This window comes from Dipodomys merriami, unplaced genomic scaffold (assembly GCF_024711535.1).
Source record: "Dipodomys merriami isolate MVZ:Mamm:240054 unplaced genomic scaffold, mDipMer1.0.p SCAF_17, whole genome shotgun sequence".
NCBI classification, from domain to species: Eukaryota; Metazoa; Chordata; class Mammalia; order Rodentia; family Heteromyidae; genus Dipodomys; species Dipodomys merriami.
The window spans coordinates 20,025,294-20,046,619 of NW_027203048.1; the positions used below are offsets into that span (position 1 = coordinate 20,025,294).

The window sequence follows — 21,326 nt, forward strand, 5'->3', positions numbered from 1 at the left end:
TTGCCTCTAATTAACTTAACCACTTTGAAAATACTGCAATGAGGTCTCTATTATCATTCTTACTTTACAAATTAAATAAAAAGTAATAAAAAGTAATAAAAGTAAGCTGATATGGTCATACAGACTTAATTGACAGAACAAGGATTTTAATTTTAATCTAGGCACTTTGAGTTACATCATTTTTTAAAAATTTCCCTACACAGGCTAATGATACCATTCTTGGAGAACCAAATTTTCTGTAGTTCAGGAATTGGATAAGAGTAACTTCTCAGGCAGGCCTTCCTTCGCCCCTGAATGAATGTGTATAGGTGGCTTTATTTCACAAGGACTTGGTATGTTTTCTACTCCAGTCTCCCCCTCTAAGTACAAGTTTTGTAAGCGATTCATATTTGTTCCTGTAGCCAGGGAAAGATGATCCAATTGGGGGATCATCAGCTAAAGTTTGAAGTCTGAAATCATTCTAAAATCACCTAACAAACTCAAGGATTTCCCATTTTCTCAGGAGAACAGAAAATGGAAAGAAGTCCTACAAATGGGCAAGAAAAACTAAAAAGATAGGAAGATGCAATTGTGGTGAGCCAGGGAAAAAAAAGATACAGAATTCTGTCATCACAAGTTAACACTTTACTACTACTAAAATAGTTACTTTTCAAGATCTCAATGTAGTTCAGAAATGTATTGTTTTAGAGTCAAGACTTATTATTTGTTTTAATTTAAAACTGTTCAACAATCCAAAAAAATGTTAAGAACAAGATATTCATCCATGTTGTCAACTGCCAAACTTTTCTTAGCCACTCATTTGTGCCAGATATTTGGTCTGAAAGATGAGTTAGATATATGTCTGAAAGGGCTCACACTCTATTAGGGTATTACTACAGTTAAAGAATGAATTCCTTTACTAGAAGACAGAACTCTTCCTTTACTAAAGAGACCTGCCATGTCATTTGAAGAGTGAAGATGAACTCTCTTTAGCCACAGTCCCAGGTTGATGCACAGGAGTGCTTAGGTGACTATACCAGGGTTCTGGAAACTTGAATCACTCAGCATATGGTCCTACACCCAAGAGGTTTCAAGTATCATTTACTTCTGGACACAAGGTAGCTTAGGGCATCTTCCATGTAGTGAATGAATCTTCCAGGGGCATCTTGACAATGATAACTACTTCAGAGCAAAAGCTATTCACCACCAATCCTGAAGAGAAAGATCCATGGTTTTTCTCATTTGGTGTAACTGGAATGTGCCTATAAATCTACAAGTAAACACACTGGATGGTAAAAGACAAAATAAAATACACTTGGACATGCTAAATTGTACAGGACACATTCACATGGTGAGACCAAAGTAACATATTCTTCAGAGGATCACAAAGGCTCAATAGTTATGCGCATATGATCCTATAAAATGATGTTTATCAAAATGAAGTCCAAGAAATGAAAACAAGAGGTTTTGTTGTTTTTTCCTTCTTTCTTGCTGTTTTTGTTTTCTGTATGTTTTGTCTTATATGTAAATTTATCTGTTTGGGGGAGTGTAACGGAGGGAGCATAGAAAAGGTAGGACAAAAGGGTGAACAAAATACAGCAGTGATACTCACTAGACACTATGTTGAAAATGAACCAGAAAACTTGGGGGGAGAGGGAAAAACTGGGAGAAAGAAGGGTAACACTGTTCAAAAAGAAATGTACTCAGTACCTGACTTAGGTAAGTGTAGGCTCCCCCCACCCCCATACATCACCTTTACAATAACAATTTTAAAAAACTTTAAAAAGAACGTTCTTTCTTTGAAACTTTACCTTACATGCTGAAAAAGAGTGAAATCCTATTCATGCATTTTTTTATCTAGGCCACTCAAAAAGATTCTCTGCAGAAAAAAAAAAATGAAGCGCATGAACCTGTTGACATTTAACCTTAATAAATGTGTGTATCTAGTGATCGCTCACCCGCTGTGCTTCTAGTTCTGGTGGGGGTGGACATTTCAAATACTCATCAAGCATCTACTGACTGGCTTCCATGTGCACAGAACTATGATGTGCACTGCAGGCATTTTCAAGATGGTGAAACACCATCCCTGTACCTAATAGGTTATAGTCTCCAGCTGAAAGTTGCCATCATGTTCAATAATTCACAGAAAAACAGGAAAATTCCACAATTTAAAGGATCAGAAAAATGACAAAAGCTGGAGAGATGAAGCGAACATTTCAGAAGGAAGAAGAGACATGGTTAAGGCAGAGAAGAACACTTTTCCAAATTCAGTTTATCACACCCACCCCCCACATATACAAATATCACCTAAGAAACTCATTAAAATGCAGAGAGGTTGGCCTCATCATCACTTATGCAACAGGTCTCAAGAGGAACAATAAAATTTTACTTTTGACCTCACCCCTAGGAGCAGAAGGACATAAAGGGAAGAACATAGTGGAGGGCAGGACAAGCCCTGGGGCAGACGTATGAGCAATGAACACGTGCTTATGTAAGGAGCTGGAGAGAAGCTAGTGCCTGAAAGTCAAAAGACACTGTTTTCCTAATGATGAGAATAATATATCAGATGAGTTTTGTATCTCACAGACTGGGTCATCGGGGAGGATTTTATAAAGCCGTGTGTGTGTGTGTGTGTGTGTGTGTGTGTGTGTGTGTGTGTGTGTGTGTGTGTGTGTGTGTGTGTGTGTGTGTGTGTGTGTGTGTGTGTGTGTGTGTGTGTGAGAGATCGGGGAGGATTTTATGTGTGTGTGTGTGTGTGTGTGTGTGTGTGTGTGTGTGTGTGTGTGTGTGTGTGTGTGTGTGTGAGATCGGGGAGGATTTTATAAAGCCGGGGGGGGGGGAACTGCAGGCTGAGGGAGGATGGACCCTAACTGGAGTCAATAAAACCTCTGAAAGAAGCAATTAAAACACTGAAGTCATTTATGAAGCACCTACTTTATACTTTCGCTGCAGGTTAGTTCTGCCTCCTCTAAGCTGAAAGATGCAAGGATCTCTAGAACACTACGTGAATATGGACTACGACTCAGAATAAATGGAAGGCTTCAGAGAACTGTCCAATTTCCATATGAATAACCTAAGTAGAGCAAGAAAACACACAGAAACATGGACTCCAGACCAGATCAGAAGACTTGGGTGCTAAGAAAACTGTGTTCCTTAAATTGTAGGCTCTTACTCTACCTCTTCACTTCCATGCAAGGGTATATCTAATCTGTGCACACATTTTTTTTTGTTGTTGTAAGAGTGATGTACAGAGGGATTACAGTTTCATAAGTAAGGTAATGAGTACATTTCTTGTTGAAACCTCTCCCTCGTTTTCTCCCACTTTCCTTCCTCCCTGATTCCCCTTTCTCCTCCAAGTTGTAAAGTTCATTTCCAATATAGTGTCACATGAGTATTGCTGTTGCATTGTTTCACCCACACATTCTTACTAGTCTGCCTCTTAGAACCGGTGATAATGGATACAAAAGTCAATTTCAATCAAGGAGACAGAATATCCACAGTGATTTTTTCCTTGTTTTTCCTACTATCTTCTTAAATAAGAAACTTGCTGATTAGGTGAGCAATGGCTGGTGAATTTAACAAGCTTTTCCCTGAGTCACTTAAGTTTCATCTTCAAGTAGAAAGCTTTTCATAAGCTGGAACCTTATCAACTTGATGTATGTGTATCTTTCAAACTTTCCTAAACAGTCTCAGGTAACAGTCCTTGAAAGAACAAAATGCACTTGAATAGAGCACTAGTATTAAAGAGAAATTACCACACAGACACACAGACACACACACACACACACACACACACATATTACCAAGCAGATAGATGCTTACTTCATGATGATCCTTCATCACTGTTTGTGCATTTTCATCACTGTTTGTGCAACAATTTTTGGAATTACTGACAACATACTTAGTAGCATCCTGGCTCTAAAACCAAGAATAAGTACACAAAGAACCAGTATAAAAGGCAGTAATCTTTAAAAAGCAACAACAACAAACCCCCCCCCCAGCAAATGGAGTGTTGACAGCTGTGGGAAAATACAAAAGTTTTACACAAACCCCACACTCAAATCCCTGAGTGATTCATAAAATATAGTTTGTCTACTAAATAGGGCATCTAGTGAGATACTCTTTCAGCTAGTCCTATACACTTGTACATGAAAAAATGGTTTAAATATTGACTTAAGGAATTAAGGTCATGTTAGTAACTATAATGAAACTACTGTTAATATGGTGGGACAGATGAAGATCTATCAAAAAGGTAACCCTAAGAGGAGCCCTGAACAAAAGAGGGGAAGGGGGATTCAGCAGAGAAAGAAACGCCAACCATTTAATCACTTAATAACTGAAAATAATTTCTGCCTATTAAATCATTGCTAAAGCAAGGGCAATTTTCACCAATATTAATGACTAGTGAAAACATTCATTCATTCATTCATTCAAAAATAAATACCAAATTCTGTCACATTTCTAACTCCAATGGTTCTAATATCATAGCACCATGAGAAACAAAAATACCAACTGTATGGAGGATATAATTTAGCCGAAAGAGAGGCAATATTAATTTATACCACTATCACCCTTTCCCATAATGATTAACTTGGAAAAGTGCTATGGAGCCAAAAAACCCACAAGCTTAGGAGAGTGAGTAATTGAGGATTCAACTCATTAGTGTGTGAGGAAGGTTCTTCTGAACAAAGAACATCTGAGCTAAAACACAGAAAGCAGCAGGAAAGCAAGCAAAGGTTGCTAGAGAGCAAGGCCTTCAGATGACGCTTTTGCCACTAGCCTTCTCTAAAATGGGATTGCTCAAAAACCTATTTCCTCATGTTTGAAATATACCAGAAGTAGTTTTTGTAATAGATGTAAGCCTTTCCCTCTTGGAAATATGAGCAATCTAACTGCAATTAACTGATTTCTGCCACACTGCTGGTGGTCTAGGGACTAAAAGAAATGATTGCTGATCTTAGCTCTCTCCCATGTCCTAAAGAACATGTCATTTCCTCTCCCCCTTCTCTCTCTCTCTCTCTCTCTCTCTCTCTCTCTCTCTCTCTCTCTCTCTCTCTCTCTCTCTCTCTCTCTCTCTCTCTCTCTCTTCTCTCATTCCTCCATTAAATGGGGGGTAGGGGTTTCTAAAACATCTGTAACCACTATTCTAATATTACACTTTGGTATTGACATCATCACAAGAACCTGTCCACCTTCCAGATTTCCTGTTCCTGATAGTCAGCTTGAGCCACTATATGAAAATTACCCAGCTATGTACCATATTTTTCATTCCCAGGCTTTCATACTTGTCCTTTGTGATTAATCTCAAATGTTAGTCTTCCCTTTCTATGACTGCCTTTAGTGGCTAGGACAGACCTTAAGAGTCAACTCTCTTTCTCCCTTTTCCCAAGAAAACTCAGGCCTCACTAAAACCAAGTGTAACTAACTGAAAAAGACTTTTTTCAAAGCCCCAAATCACAGAAGCAGCAGAACTGGAATCTAAAATAAGGTTTCTGAGTTTCTAGGCCATCTCTTTCTACACTACACCAATTGCTAGAATGTCCTAAACCCACTGATGTAGGATTTGTTTCTCTCACAATCTACAGTGTGTGTCAGGAGCAGACAAACCATGGCCGGAAATTAAAATGTTTTGTTTCCATTTATTTTTTAATGAGCAAGGGAAATTGGTGGGGGAAGAACATTTCATGATGTGAAAATTATGCAATATTAAAATTTTAGTGTTTTTATCGAAAGAGCTCTGTCTAGTGTTTATGTTTGGCTTATGGCTGCTTCCTTGTTACTAGATTGGAGCTGAATAACTGTGACAGATCCTATGGTCTACAAACCAAAAGCATTTAATTAATGGCCATTTAAAAGAAGTAGACTATGTACCTAATGTTATTTGGTATATTCATTCTGTATATACGTACTATTCTCTACCTTCTTTTGACAACCTCCTCTACTACAAATTAAAATATGCATGTAAGGACATACAAGAAGGGCCACGAGTACTTGCTCTCACCATTTATTTCCCAAGTTGTGAGCCAAAACTTACTCTGTACTCATATGCCAAAATCTGTGCTATCCACTTAGTATTCCTCACAAAAATCCTCAAGATTTTCTACTAACATGAGCTCAAAGAAGCTACTTTAATAATGTTAAATACACCACCTGCTAAATTCAAACAAATGTAACTATTATAAATACGTGTGCTGATCTTCAGTCTAGAAGACTGAGGACTCTAGATTCTTTAATTCTCTTTTTTTTTTTTTTTTTTTTTGGTCAGTTATGGGCCTTGAGCTTAGGGCTTGGGCGCTGTCCCTGAGTTTTTCTGCTCAAGGTTAATGCTTTACCACTTTGAGCCACAGCTCCACTTCAACTTTTCTGGTGGTTAATTGGAAATAAGAGTCTCATAGACTTTCCTGCTCAGACTGGCTTTGAACCATGATCCTCAAATCTTAGCCTCCTGAGTAGCTAGGATTACACAGGTGTGAGCCACCAGTACCCAACTCTAATTAATACTCTTTTTTTTTTTCGGTCGTGGGGGCTGAACTCTGAGCCTAGGCACTGTCCCTCAGCTCTTCAGCTCAAGGCTAGTGCCCACCACTTGAGTCACAGTGCCACTTCTGGCTTTTTTCTGATTATGTGGTACTGAAGAATTGAACCCAGGGCCTCATGCATGCAAGGCAAGCACTCTACCACTGAGTTAATATTCTTAAATTAGAAGTATATCATAGTTCTTCATCCTTTCCTGGGAATCCCTAGTCATCTAGGGATTCATCTAGGCAAGTTTCTGGATGTATTCTACACTGTGAGGAGATGCAGCTTGGATGAAATGACTTCTAATATCTACTATCTCTGACTTTACTCTCAGAGTCATTTAATTTTACATAGTCTTCTTCTGATTATTTGTGAAACAGCAAACTAAAATAAAACTTCATGATGCCAGTTGCCTTTTCAGTGTTCATCAACTCAGTGTTAATAAACTCAAAAGCATTGGCTAGAGAATCTCTAAAAAGAACTGCATGCCCTATGGAAGAAAGAGAGCAAGGAATTATGGAAAAAGAACCACAAACTCCACCCAACACCAAGACACAAACTTTAGTTCTAGGATCCCCCAGCCCCATCCCAAACCTTAAATATATGAAAGATTAGTTTAGGAGAGTCACTTGAAACTTTGGAGAGGTGGCATTTCTCCAAGTATAATACATAGAGATGGTGTAGGTTTAGATGTAGCATGTGGGGGCTTCTTTTGGGAAACCCAATGTTCAGCTCTACTATTCAAGTACAGCTTCTCCAAAGAACACAGTTCCATCATCCACCATCAATTCCTCTAATCCCAGCAATGTCAGCATGGCAAATGGATGTTCTCTATTGAGCAGAGACCCAAAGGATGACACTGAGCCCTATGATTTAAAGGGTATCAGATGAAATGAGAAGCTGGAAATTTTCAATCAAGAAAGCATACGAACATCAGTGATAAACCACTAAGCAAAATCAACTCTGAATGTGGATGGAAACAAAGCCAAAGTTAAGGGAGGAACAGGCAGCCCTCACCTCTGACTATGGAATCCTCTCTCTGCTAGCTCATACGAAATGTTACCCCCATATGCAAAATACAGTTGTGCAGTGGCTTATGATGCCATTCTTGTCTCTAGATACACAATCCTTGTGGCATGGCCCTGATTGGAATACAGCAGATCAGAAGAGCCTGGAAATGGCCTTGACCAATGATTCAGGGCTGGTCTTGTCACAAATTAGATGAGCAGGGTTTACATTTTTCACAAAGAGCCCCAATTTGTTTTTTTTTATATTTTACATTCTTTGAGAATGAACTAAATGTGAACTTCTCCATGAAACTATGCCCAAAGTTCTTTCTCTTTTTAACTCCTCCATTACTTTGGCTGAAAAATAATGATCTATCTTAGTCAAAATGAGAAAACAAGTACATAGCTGACATATTTCACACATGTCACAATGGCAGCAAATTTCACATAACTTCTCTTCCTCATCTGCACTCCTGAAATGTCCACTGCAGGCCTTTGCATACATGGAGCGCATGTCTTAGTTGAATTGATGTCAATTACTGAATTACTATCTTGCTCTCTGATCTCATCTCACAGTGGAATTAACCAAGGCACCACTCTGGCTTCAAATGCATGGACATCTGCAGAGTGATACTTTTCCTGTCTGTCTTTTTTCAAAAAAATTAATTTGGACTCATATTTACATTTAGTTTTCTAGAGGCCTTTTGTCACATTCTAGGTTATCAGTGAATATTATGCAATGGCACAATAGAACCCATTGAAGATTTTTAAGAATATCAATTCACTTGCAGGAAAACATTTTGCCATTTCTCCAAAGAATAGAAACAACTAAACATTCAAGAAATGACTCAATTTCTACCACTAAGGAAAATTCTGCTGCCTCTCTCTAGCTATCCTCTACCCCTCCCATCAACAGCTCTCTTCCCAGATACTCTGCTCCATCACACTCCCCAACCAGAGGAGTCCTCTGGGTCACTTACTGGGCACCAACCTAGTTTTAAGCCTCTTTCATTTCTTCCATATCTTTTTGTGTTCTAGGATCCAGGACCTTCTACCAGCCAATTACCTAAATCAGACTAAGTTCAAAAATGAGCATAGGTGAATAATAGCTTTTGAGAATTTACTGTAGCTCTTTCTGGAGAATACTGTTGGATTTTAATAGGGATCCACTAGATAAGATTCCTTTATTCAAGTGAATGATTTTAATAGTGTGAATTTCAGATCCTCGGCTGGCCTACGTTTTCTCCTTGCATATGTTACCCTTCTTGCGAGATTGGCTAGGAAGTTTCATGTAATGTCAAAATGCAATTCTCTTTAAAACCTGTGTCAATTTTACCTTTTTTTGCTTAGGAAATTTTCAAAGGACAAAGAAAAAGAGAGTCTACAAGTAACACTTGGGGCATCAAAGACTTCCTTCAACTATCTTGCCAACTTGATTCACTCTGGAAGATGACACCAGATCTCCCTGCTTGAATCCTGAACTCCTCCTGGTAGAAGTGCACAGGACCATTGACTCTTGGAGTTTCCAAGCCAGAAAATGGCTGTTCAATTCACAAGTTGTACAGAGAACCTACTCATGGATGAGTTTAAGTCTTCAAAGTACATACTATGTAAAATGTATTTCGTGGTATGTTTGTATACATGAGAGGCAAGGAAGGACAAGAGCAGAAAGACAGAGAGATTGAAAATAACCCCACTATATTTAACGAGGCCCCTCTATATTAAGCCCTGAGTTCAAGTCAAAATCTCAAAGGCAAACTCTGAAAGCTCATATTTTCAGAATCTAGTCCACCCCAATGGGTCAGAAAACACCTGACATTTACTTCCATTAAATCTCAGATATGTCTCCAGGGAACAGAAAATCCCTTTGTTCAGAAAGAAAAGTGGAAACAGCTAGTTCAGCAACCCACTGGCCTGGTTAGCCACAATTCCTACTGAGAATTAGAGCTGAAATGATAGACATTTAAGGGAGTTATCTATGTAGGATTCTGGGATCTAGAGAAAGTCAGGGAGCATATTTGCCACAAGAGGGAGCAGCAGAATTTGGTCAGATGGGAGCCTATTTGGGAAAGGTTATAAGGGGAAGGGAGGGGGGCGGGTTTCTAACCATGAAGTCTAGGACAGTTGTAAAGGAAGGTGTTGCTATAAAATGTGGATGATATGGATGGCTTGGCAAAATATAGATAGATAAATAGATAGATAGATAGATAGATAGATAGATAGATAGATAGATAGATAGATAGATAGATAGACAGACAGACAGATCACTTCAAGGCCAAAAAAAAATTAAATAAAACTGCTGCAAGACACACATAGAAGACAGGCAACAGCACACTGATCCCTAAATATGTATTTTTTAACAACTGTAGAACAATAACTTAATTTTTATTTGAAAGCAGCATACACACACACTGTAAGAAATACAAATCATGCATCCCAGGTGCTCTAATATCCTCTTTTCACTGTGCATTTCTTTTCTCATATTCAATTTCGATTTCAATTTGGATCTTATTTCATTTCACGCTGTTCCGGTGGCCTGTTTCTTACCAACATACTGTTCTCCCTCTACCTGAGGCAGTGCGGAGAAAGGACTGGTCACAATGAACACACACATAAGAAACAGGTATTAAAAGTCTTAATGTGTGACGGGAACATCCACAAGCAAAGTGAATGTTTTCTGTTGATGTTGGCTTCTCCCTCCACACCCCCTCCCCACCACTACCATGAACGTGCTTCTCAAAAGAGGAATGCAACTTCATGAGATCTGCAGTTTTTCTCATGATTTATTTTGTCAAAGAAATAGATTAAGCACTAAAAGGGAAGGAACCATGCGTTTACTTTGCAAGATAAATAAAAGTCTATTTTTGTCTGATAAAAAAACATGTTAAATATAGCTTGTTCACAACTGCCATAGCTCTCTGGGAATACATTTTCTTTTTTTCAAAACATAGGAAGCTTAGGAGAGCAATTGATGTTAAGTCCTGCAAATTAGCATTGTATGCATTGTGGACTATACTTCATCTTCCTGCTATAATTTTATGTGGAGTAAAAGCACTTTCCTTCCTCCTACATGGTCAACAAAGGGTTATCTTCTCGTGAATCTAAATCCAAAATGCTGTAGTAGAAACTATTATCTAGTAACAAAGTGTCTCGACAGGTAGATGGGTAGGTAAATGGATATAAGGCACACTTTTATATTTTTAGTTCATTACTAGCCTCTCTTAGCCCCGTTAAGCTATCAGCATAGCGTGAAGTCTGGCTATCAGGAACAATTCTTTTTGACCCTTGCACAGTTCAGTCGTGAATAATGGTTTACTTCTACACAGACCCCCTCCTTTATCTCCTTCCATTTTTCCAGGAATTTATCATTCCATTTTTAATAATACATAACAGCCATCTTAAAGGGAGGGAGAGAAGATCAGGCTCTTTTGATAATCGGTTGGAGAAATTGTACCCAAAGACCTCTTAGACCCAACTAGATCTGTCTCTTCAAGCAGGGTGTATTTGTAAAAGGAAAAGGATTTGAGGAAACACATTTTGTGTCTTGGTGAAATAAGTGGGTCTCTGCCACTAGCTCTTTCACAAAGACCAAAGATGGAGAAAGCTGTCCTTCCTTCTTATTGCCTTCACACCCAGCTAACCTCCCAATTAAGCAAGTTTAGCAAAGGCAGAGAGCTAAATCCAAGTGACACGGGATTTGTACAATCCATCCCTCTCCTGGCTTTGTGTTCTTTTTAACTAAAATGAATGAAACATCTAGCTCCATTTTCTTCCCTCCTTTCCTGACTTGCTGCAGGAGAGCCCAGAGTGACAGAGAAGCTTGTGGGGTATGTGTGTGTGTGTGTGTGTGTGTGTGTGTGTGTGTGTGTGTGTGTGTGTGTGTGTGTGTGTGTGTGTGTGTGTGTCTGTGTGTCTGTGTGTCTGTGTGTCTGTGTTGGGGTAGGGGTGGGGGCGCGGGAGGACATACTTTCAGAATTCCCTCTTGATTGCCTTTGTCCCCATTTCCTTTTGGAAATCCTTCCACAGGTCCTGGATTGTGGATGTTCAACTGCTCCTGTTTGGAGACACTCAAGCCATGCCTTGAACCAGATCTGATCAGCAATTTCCACAGACTCTGTCAGCTCCTCCATGATCAGGATGCCTGTACTGTCTTCACCACATCTGTCATTTTTTAAAAAGCTTCTTCCACTACACCTCCCACTGATATCCTTTTTTCTCTTTTTAGTCTTTACACCTCCAGCAGGATAAAGTTTGTGTTGTTATATTCACAACCACTAGTTTAGTGGCTGACTAACAGAGAAGTGCCTTCACCAGAGCCAGGCAAAGAAGGGGTTAAAGCCATGCCTAGTGCACATGACTTTCTTTCCAATGCCAGCAGATAATATGCACATTGCTCTCTTCAGACACAAAAAACTTATATATATATATATATATATATATATATATATATATACATACACATATACCGAATATACATATAGTTAAATTTGATCACCCCTGCTTTTAAACCCAGCCACTGCCACTTTATCTGGGGAGGGAAATACAAATTGCTAGCCAAGTCATTCATCAAACAGAGACAGATGGGAGGTGGGGGGGGGGGGTGCAAGGATGCCGTATTTTATAAAGCATCCTTTAGATGGATTTGGTTTCACTAGTTGATTGTCCAGCTATTAAATATTTTTTTTTAAAGAGTGGTCTCTCTTTTTCATGAAGGTGGAGCCAAGAAGGAAATCCTCACATCATTCTATGTTCTACGTTGACCATTTCCCTAAGCCCCAGCACAGCCCTGGAGACAGAGAGATAATGGAGCTGCAAAGTTCCCTTGGCAATCTCTCGGGGAAGAGAAGCTTGTGTGTGCAGAAACCCCAACTCCCATCGGGGCACAGAATGCCCCAGGACTGGGAACCCTCACCGCCCCCTCCCCAGCTCACATTTCCTCCTTGTCCTGTCCCCTTCTGCCCGGGGCCACACCTCCTTCCTCCCCGCATTCCGGGGTGGGGTAGAAGAAGAGCACCCAGAGCCCGCCAGCAGCAGCAGAGGTGGCTGGCCAAGTGTGTGGCCTCGGGGAGGACCCCAGAGATTGACCAGGCCGGCGGGAGGGCTGACCGCGGGGCGGGGGAGGAGGGGGGGCGTCCAGTGGGGGGGGTGGGGGGCCTGGGGGGGAGCGTCCGGATCCCGCAGCGCTATTTCCTGGGTGGACTTCAATCCCTCACACCCCAGATCCCCCCACACACACCCCGCCAGAGCCCAGCGCGGGGCAGGGCGCAGCATCCCTCCTCTGGGAGCCCTTTCTCCCACCTCGGGCTGGCTGGGTACGAGCGGGGCGGGCACCCCGCGCCCCAAACCACCAGCCTGAGCAATTTTACTCGGGGGGAAGGGGAGGGGGGCAGGGAGAAAAAGCGCGGATATCCAGAAAAATGAAATTAAAAAATAAAAAAGAAATGTGCAGGCGCGCGCGCACACACAGGCTCACACACACACTCACACTCACACACACTCTCACACACAGAGAGAATTTAAAAGCCAGTCTCGCCAACACTGTAGCCTTGGGAACAGCCAGGAGAAAAATCAGTTAACGGTACGGGATGGGTGCCCGTGTGCTCGGCTCTCCCCGGGTCTTACCTGGGGTGGGCAGTGGAGTGGATTCTCCGCGGGTCCTCCACGCTAGGAAGAATCGCGGCGCCCTCCCTCCGTCTCCGCAGCTCGCGATCAGAAAGAGGTCGCTCCCATCGCTCGGGCGGCGGGGCGGGGAGGAGGAGCGAAGCACAAAGCGGGCGGCGGCTGCGGCAGGCAGCGGGCGGGCGGCGGGGCAGCCCACCGGCTCTCGTGCAAGTGGCGCCCGCGCGAGCCGGAGCGAGGGAGCGAGCGGCGGGCGGCGGAGCGGCGCCGCGCGCGGACCGGCGGGCGGGCGGGCGCGAGGCTGCGCGGAGGCCGGCGGGCCGTGCGGACAGACGGGCGGGCGGACGAGCGAGCGGCCAGGCGGCGCGCGCGCTCCCCGGCTTCCCTCGCTCGCGCCCTCCCTCCCTCTACCCTCCCTCCCGCGCACACCCGCCCGCCACCCGCTCCCTCGCTGGCTCTCACGCGCGCTCAGCCCCGCTGCGGCCGCAGCCAGCTAACGCTCAGCGCCCCCCCTCCCCGCGGCCCGACCCCCGCCCCTCCCAGGGCGCCCTGGACGATCGTTCGCTCCCCCCTTCCCTCGCTCGCGCGCGCGCGCGCGCGCCCCGGGTCGGTGGAGACCTCCACCAGCCTTTAGCTCTCTGCAGCGGGCCGCGGAGACTACATATTAGGTTTCCACGGGGCTCGGGACCCAGCCGACGCTCCCTCGGGGGGCGCCCAGCCCCTGGACCCGCTACTCGTGCAGACAGACAGGCAGACAGGCGGGCAACTTTCCCTTCTCTTCCTGGGCTGCATCCGTAGACGCAGCCCGGATCTCCAGCCGTCCATCCGTCTCTCACCTCTGAATTTGTTACCCCCCGCACATCTTTCCTCCCCCACGTCCCCTTCCTCTCCTGAAGGAAGCAAAGGGATCTGGGGGATGCGTTCGTGCCGGGGCTTAAGCATCCGCCGCCATCGGACCTGCCGGGGTATCCCCTGCTGCTCCACGCGGACACAAACGCGCGAGGAAATGGGCGGGGCCGCGGGGGCGAGGAGGGATTCCCCAGCTAAGCGCTCGGGTGTCAGCTCACCTGGGAATTAAGACCCAGCGGCTGATTACTGTGGAAACGGTGCCTCTTTAAAAAGAATAAATAAATACAAACAAAAGTCCAGAGCGGAGTAAAGGAAAACTCAGCACTAAGACCGAGGCAGGAAGAGACCCAATGCAGCAATCGACGAACCATTCATTGTCCTTTCCAAGAGAAGCATTGCCATTGCCAATACATCACTTCCCCATAATTAATAAAGGAGCATTGCAGCAGGCTCTCGCTCTCTTGACAGCTCATTCATCCTTACAAATCCTTAATGACTTGGCAGGATGAAAGGCTAGACCTACTGTGGAGTTCACACCAGCAACCAAGGCTGTCTGCATGCACAACAGACATGCCTGTAGGTCTCCAGTGGAGCCCCAAGTTGGTATTGTTAAAGTAGCAATATATACCGACTCTTGTGGGTTTTGCAAAGGCTGGGGACTGGGGTTGGGGTTTCAGTAGCTGCTATGTGGGGCAGAGTGAGAAAAGGGAGCTGCAAAGCAGAGGACAGAGTGTTTTAAGTTCTAGTGGAGTTCTCCCCTGGTACTTACAGTGCAGCTCTGGAAATCAGTCCTGGACTCTAGGAATCTCAGCCTGCCTCAGCATCAAAGAAGCTCCTGGGAAAAGTAGCCCTCTCTCTGGACCAAAGCCAGTGGCTCTCAACTCTGGCTGCACCTCAGGTCTCTTGGGGGAACTTTAAAAAATCCCAGTGCTTAGGCCACACCCCTGACTGATTAAATTGGAATCTCTTGGGGTGGGACCCAGACTTCAGTAATTTATTTTTATGTTCTCTGGTCAGCTTGTAAGGCCAGTGAAGGTTGAGAGATCCTTTTCTGGATAAGTCTTCCTTAAATATGATGTGGATATGAATCATTTGGGGATTGCAGATTCAGAAAGGAGCCTGGGGTCTGAATATCTAGCAAACTTACACAGTGCCTTTGATGCTGTCTGAACCAGGACCACAAAGGGCCCTGTGACATTCATGGAGTGGTTATAGACATTGGGCTTAGCTATAGAAACTGAGCTTCTCTTGTCTTGCAAATTTGCAGGACTCTCTTTGGCTAAGTTACGTTTTCTTGGATGCCCCACCGCCACTGTGAAGACTACACAGACAACTGGCACATGGGGAGACATAGAAGGTCACCCTCTCTCTGTTCTAATATGTCCTCAGCCAAAAATTGCTCAGAGCCCTAACTTCCAGGGAGAGTCAGATATTTGGCTCACACTTCATAATGGGGGTTTGAAGAGAAAGCAGATGCCTTCTAAATGACAAAGAAAAGTTTGTAATTAAAGACTCCAGTTACCATTAAAAAAAAGAATACAATAATGAGTTAGGAATTGGAAGTGAAAGGTAAATGAAACGTCAGCAAACTACCTCATTGGACTAGATTTTGTGGGAAGGATGTGGCTGGTTATTGTTATTATGGGCCACTTAACGACTTAGTCCAGATTTTTCTTGGAAGTGTGTTTTGTAACTTGAGGTGACAAGAAGCCTAGTCTGTAAATGTCTATTCCTTCACTGCCCCAAATCCATCTTGGCTGCAGCTGAGAAGGCATTAAGCCTTGATCCCCTTGATTTCTCTTCTAGCCTAAACTGATAAGTTAATTTGGATTATTGGTGGGGGGTGGAGGGGTGTATTATGTATGTTATGTAAAATAATTAAGAAGCAGTCTAGTGATTTGGTATGCTTTTTGATTTGGCTCAAGGGCTGAGTCCCTAATTTTTGTTGCATTTCTTTTTCCATTAAGGGCATCTTTATAATGGTTCTAAGTCCCCAAGGCAAATCAAACCTTTCCTCTCTCCTAAATATCACACATGACTGGATTTTTATTTGCAAGAATTATCAAAGGCTACATCAAGAGCACCAGGCTGGGGGAGACGACAGCTCTAAGTAAGGAAATAGCGAGGCCACTGCAGGCTGAGGGTTTGCAAAAAAGAAACTTTAGCAAGAACTGTTTGGTAAGAAGACAGAGGTTGTCCATCTGGCATGAATAGGACTTCTTCATGGTAATCTTATATATTGATTGCTGTTTTTCCCTCTGAATTGAAGACTTAAACCACCAGTCTTTGCTAGTGATCGATTCAGTCTCTACCTAACCAAAGTGGTAGGATCAGCTGCCTAGGGCACTCTATAGGAATAACATTGGATACTTTCTGAAGATGGTTCGCATTTTCACAAACTCTTTCCTAAGAAATACTCAGGGGGTCATGTACTAAATTTGCCTTCAGTTGACATGTGAATGATATGAATTACGTCTAACTTCATATCCAGTCCACAGAAGATAAGATCAATACTGTATGGAAATATACAATGATTTTTTTAATCCTCAACAAAATGAACGCTTTGCTGTAGTTCTTTTCTTCTTTTAAACTTTGATTTACTTAAGTCAGAGATACCACTGCTATTTGACTTTTTGTTGTTGTTTTGTCTTGTTTTCCCCCCTCATTGCTTAGGTGATTTTATTCTAGTCCTAGTCTTCCTTCATTCCATCTCATTTCTTACTGTGCTCATTCATAGACTCAGCCTCATAGAGATTTCTGACTTAAAAAGCTAAGAGAGCACTTCTAGCCTAGTTAATGAATAGGGTTTATCAGTAGCCTCTTCTTCCTGCTCAAGAACCTCAGGAGGAGGGTTTAGGTTTTGTTTGATTTTCATTTTGTTTTTGCAGGGACAGGGATCAAACCCAAGGTTTTCTAAATGCTAGGTAAGTGTTCTCCCACTGAGCCACATCCCAAGCCCTACTTTAAGGTTTGATGTCTTTTTGCTGCTAGTTGTATCCAGGGCTCTTTGTCCCGTGAGGATTATTTCTAACTTCTAACTTCTAACTGCTATTCTTCCTCTTTTCTTGTTCTGGCAGGTCAAATTTTGCTTTTTGGGTTTGTTTTGACCACTTAAACACCAGTCTCCACATACTCTCAAGACCCCCTCCAGGGTACAGAAATCCAGAGTGGAAACGCAAGCTTCCTGGTGCGTATGCAAGTGCAAAGCTCCTCCCCTGTGCTCTATTACCACGGGTTACACGACACTTCCTCCAGATCACTCATGAGTTTGTCACAGTTGTGAATGTCAGAAACCTACAGTGCCATCTTTGAGCATCTTATATGCAAAGGTTGAACTTATACTGATCTGAACGCTTCCTTTTCCATTTTTGCTCCTTATTACACTCAGGAAATATCTAATCTGTGTCCCACAACTTTGCCAATGAGATCTCAAACACAGAATCATTATGGAGAAGAATCAGTGAGTCTGAAAAGCTCCCTATCCAGTTAAGAACCAAGGTTTGGTATTCAGATAACCTGGGTTGAACTGGCAATTCTGTTTTGACTGTGTGGCCTTGGGGAAATATTTTAATTTCTAGAATTCAATATTCTTGTCTTGAAAACTTGTATTATAAAATTTACAAGGGGATATAGGGAGGATAGATGTATATACTATAATGTGCTTGAAATAGTTTTTGTTAATAGTAGTTAAATAGTAGTTACAAGTAGTAAATAGTTAAATAGTAGTTAAAATAGTACTTAAATAGCAGTTAGATGATATTTTTATTATTTGTAGTATTAAAGTTTTAACTCATAATTTTTATATTCATAAATTAACCAAAACATTGGGCTCTGAATAACCTGGCTATCTCATTATTGATACTGATTATGCTATGGTTTTGTTATGCAGAAGCTGCTTACACTTTCCAATTGTGCAAGGACAGACTGTGGTTGCATTCACCCACCATATCCATTTTCTTTTTATGTCCAAGTATCAGTTTGATCTTATCTCTATTAAATCTGAGAGTAGAGCCAATTTAAACAGACTTTTTTTTATACCTAAGGTTTTGGGGGTCACATTAACTTTGTTAACAGGGGACTTTGTCTTTAGGACCTAAACTTTTCTACTAATTTTGCAAAGACTTTCCCCAGCATTGACTCAAGGACTCTCTATCAATAGGGACTGTGGATGAGCCCCCTGGGGCTCTCTGTAGCAGGCCCTTGCACTCATCATCCCATTCTGAAGCTCTGTCCCTGAGAGTACACATCAGCTACTTCAATAAATTTCCTTTCTAAGGCTCCGGCTATGATATATGGCTCCCTCATTGCATCTTCAATTGCTGGCCTCTGATTAGACTCTTCTGAGAACTGCCAATGCTTTAGTGGTTACCAAAATGCCTAGACAGTAGCCCTTGAAAACGGTCATCGCAAAGAGACATGGGAGAAACAGACTGAACTTATGGGCATTTTAACCTATGATTTTAATGATTCTGATTTGTTTTAACCACTGGAAGTGCCTGGATAGGGAAAACTCGATATTGTAATTTCTTAAAACTTCAGATGCACACAGTGTAACTTAGAGTCCTTAATAATCATGATCAAGAACAGTTCAGAAACTACATTCTATTTTCTCTACCTCTTAATTACTATGCTGCCACAGAAAAACCTTCACGACCTTTGGATTTATTTCAGCATTTCTAAGAGTGGTTAGGAAAATAAGTTATTTGTGTAGGCTTTAAAATATTGTTTTCTATAATTTAATTTTTATATGAGAAATCTTTATGTTAGAGAATCTATGGATTATTTTTATTTTTTAGACCGAGAAAGAAAGTATCAAAGGATTTACTCAATCCTGGCTGAATGTATTTTACTGGTTATTCTTTTTAAAACATGACTGAAGGCCGCCTGGCTATATCCTTGGAGATATTTAGCTATCTAGTACCTGGTCAGAGGTCAGTTCTGATGGCTGTGTGCTTTTGGGTTGTTTGCTTATTTTTTTGAAGAGGAAGCTTTGTTCTCTTGGTGCTTCTAAGGTTCAGCTTATTAAAAACCATGGGCACCACACCACATAGCTAAGTTCAAGACATGAAAAAAATGTCCCATTACCTCCAGCACAAAGTCTTTTTTATTCTGCTACTATACTGAGTATTGACATTGTACACTATATACAAATGAGGAGTAGTCTTAGAAACATAAGCTTGTAAACGGCTTAGGGTCTTTCTAGATTGCACAAAGACACATCTGCAGATTAGAAAATATGGTCGAGAAAATCCAAGCTATCAGTATAGTACATCAATCTTTCTTGTTGAACCCTTACTCCTCTCCCAGAATCCAGAGCACTTTTGTGTGCATTGTGGATAAATGAATAGAATGCAAATGTCCACTGAAAGGGGCTGTTGTATGTGGAAAGAAGAGAGAAGATTTTACTTACAGTAAGTGCTGGCCCCAGTCCAATGCAAGTGGCAACTTAATTCCAATTACCTCCTTGCTGAAGTAGTGCTGACCCTAGTTAGCAACTGACATGTTACCGTATCCACAGCCATGGTCCCGCCTGACCACCTGCTCAGTGATGACAGATAGATTGTCCATGACATTACAGAAGGCTGGACCACACGGAGATGGCTATCTGACTAAGCCACAAGATTGAGCTGTAAACTGACCCTTTGTAGGCTATCTTGCGAATTACTTATAAGCTCTCATTTACCCAATTTATAAACAAGCCAGATGATCTCTTATTCCCTCTGTTAAGAGACCTTATTAACCATGTATTTTAAGACTTGGATATTTGAATTTTTAAAATCATTTTTCAAGAATAAAGAACCCTTGAATTTCCTGATTATGTTCAAAGTTATCAAACAACTTATTAAAGGCAAAAGGTTGAGCAGAGAAAATTGAGTTGATAGTGTTCTTATTAATTCATTTGTTTCTTCATTTATCCTGTATTCATTCAACAAATATTTATAAGGAACCACACTGGAGCAGGCATTGTTGTTCTAGATACTGGAGAAACAACAGAAAACACATCATTAAGGTTCCAACTCTTTCGGAGCTTGAATTCTAGTGAGAAAATAGGTAGTAAGCATAAAAATACAAATCAACACAAAATATGGGAATAAGGGTGGATGTGGAAATAAAGCTGAAAGCAATAAAGCAGAACAAAAAGAAAATAGAATTTTGGGAGCAAGTACTAGTTTAATTGATCCATTTTTCAGCACAGAATTCTGTTAGGATTTCTGGTTGATAGTGCTGTAACTTTTTTGAGGCTTCCAAAATGATGAAATGATAAAGCACAATATTTTATTTTGCTGATGATTTGTTTCTATTCTGAATTGTGGTTCTTTGCAGAATTCTTACCTTGAAGCAACAGGACTAAATTAGGGTTATCAACAGAAGCAAATGTTGGGTTATGCCTCTGCATTCAAGGGCATATTCAGCCCTTTCCAAATGACAGGTGGCTCCCAGAGGTTGCCTATTAAATGACAATCTTTTGTCTTTGGCTTTACTTAAAGCATAGCATCTTATTAATACATCCAGATGTAAGTGTTGTTGGCTGGGTGACTCTTTTGTCCCAGAGCATTGGAGAGGAGAGAAGACATTTCCACACATATAATCTAATCACTCGGTGAATCTAGGCCTCTTTTTCCTTCTGTCTACATTCTCATCTGCAATTATACAATGCACAGCATACACCCATGTCGCACATCTTGTCACAGATACCCCATACACACATTTCTTACACAAGGACAGTCATATTCATAGTTCTTAGCTATGACAATACATTTAATTATTGAAAGTATACCAAGTCAAAATTCACAAATTTGACTTGAAACAGCACTGGTGGTGTACTTCTTAAATTTTTATTTAACATCATGGTCCCTTACTTGTAGGTATTTATATATTGAGTTTCAAGTCAATTCAAGGCTTAGAGGCTAAAATAGCTTTTGACTGAGGTATAGCAATTTTTAAATCGCTATTATATACAAAGCCAGAAAAAATATATATGAATTTTGCATTTTATGAATCCTGAGACATCTTTATTTTTTAGTCTCTTTTTCTCTTTATTTCCCCAGAAATAAAATCTCTGGTCAAGTAAAGCTTAGAAAATTATTCAGCACTTCGAAGTATGTACCTAATTCATAAGATTACCAATAAACAGGTTGAATTACTGATGCACCTTAATATAAAATACCTAATTATTGGGCAATTGTGTAATGGAAATATTGCAGGTTATATACTGGCTGGATTTTTAAATCATTCAAGCAGCAAACAGTGAGTGACTACTCCATCCAAGTCCATGAACTTAAAGTTCTATGGTAATGTCATCCATGACCACTAGAAATTTAATCTCAGAGATATAATTAGACTCAAGGCTTT

At 41.5% G+C, this 21,326-nt stretch overlaps 1 protein-coding gene across 17 annotated transcripts in view; it reads right to left on the reverse strand.

Moving 5' to 3' along the window:
* Slc8a1 (solute carrier family 8 member A1) overlaps window positions 1-21,326 on the reverse strand; it is a 359,713-nt gene that overhangs the window by 281,933 nt on the left and 56,454 nt on the right. For 3 of the 17 annotated variants that reach the window (XM_070025465.1, XM_070025461.1, XM_070025460.1), the window contains exon 1: window positions 13,128-13,233. The exons of 9 other annotated variants lie outside the window; for them this stretch is intronic. The gene's annotated coding sequence lies outside the window, so the exon portion shown is untranslated. Of the gene's footprint in view, window positions 1-13,127; window positions 13,235-21,326 lie in introns of those variants that run through there. 5 more of the 17 variants (XM_070025464.1, XM_070025462.1, XM_070025463.1 and 2 more) reach the window with 4 other exon arrangements.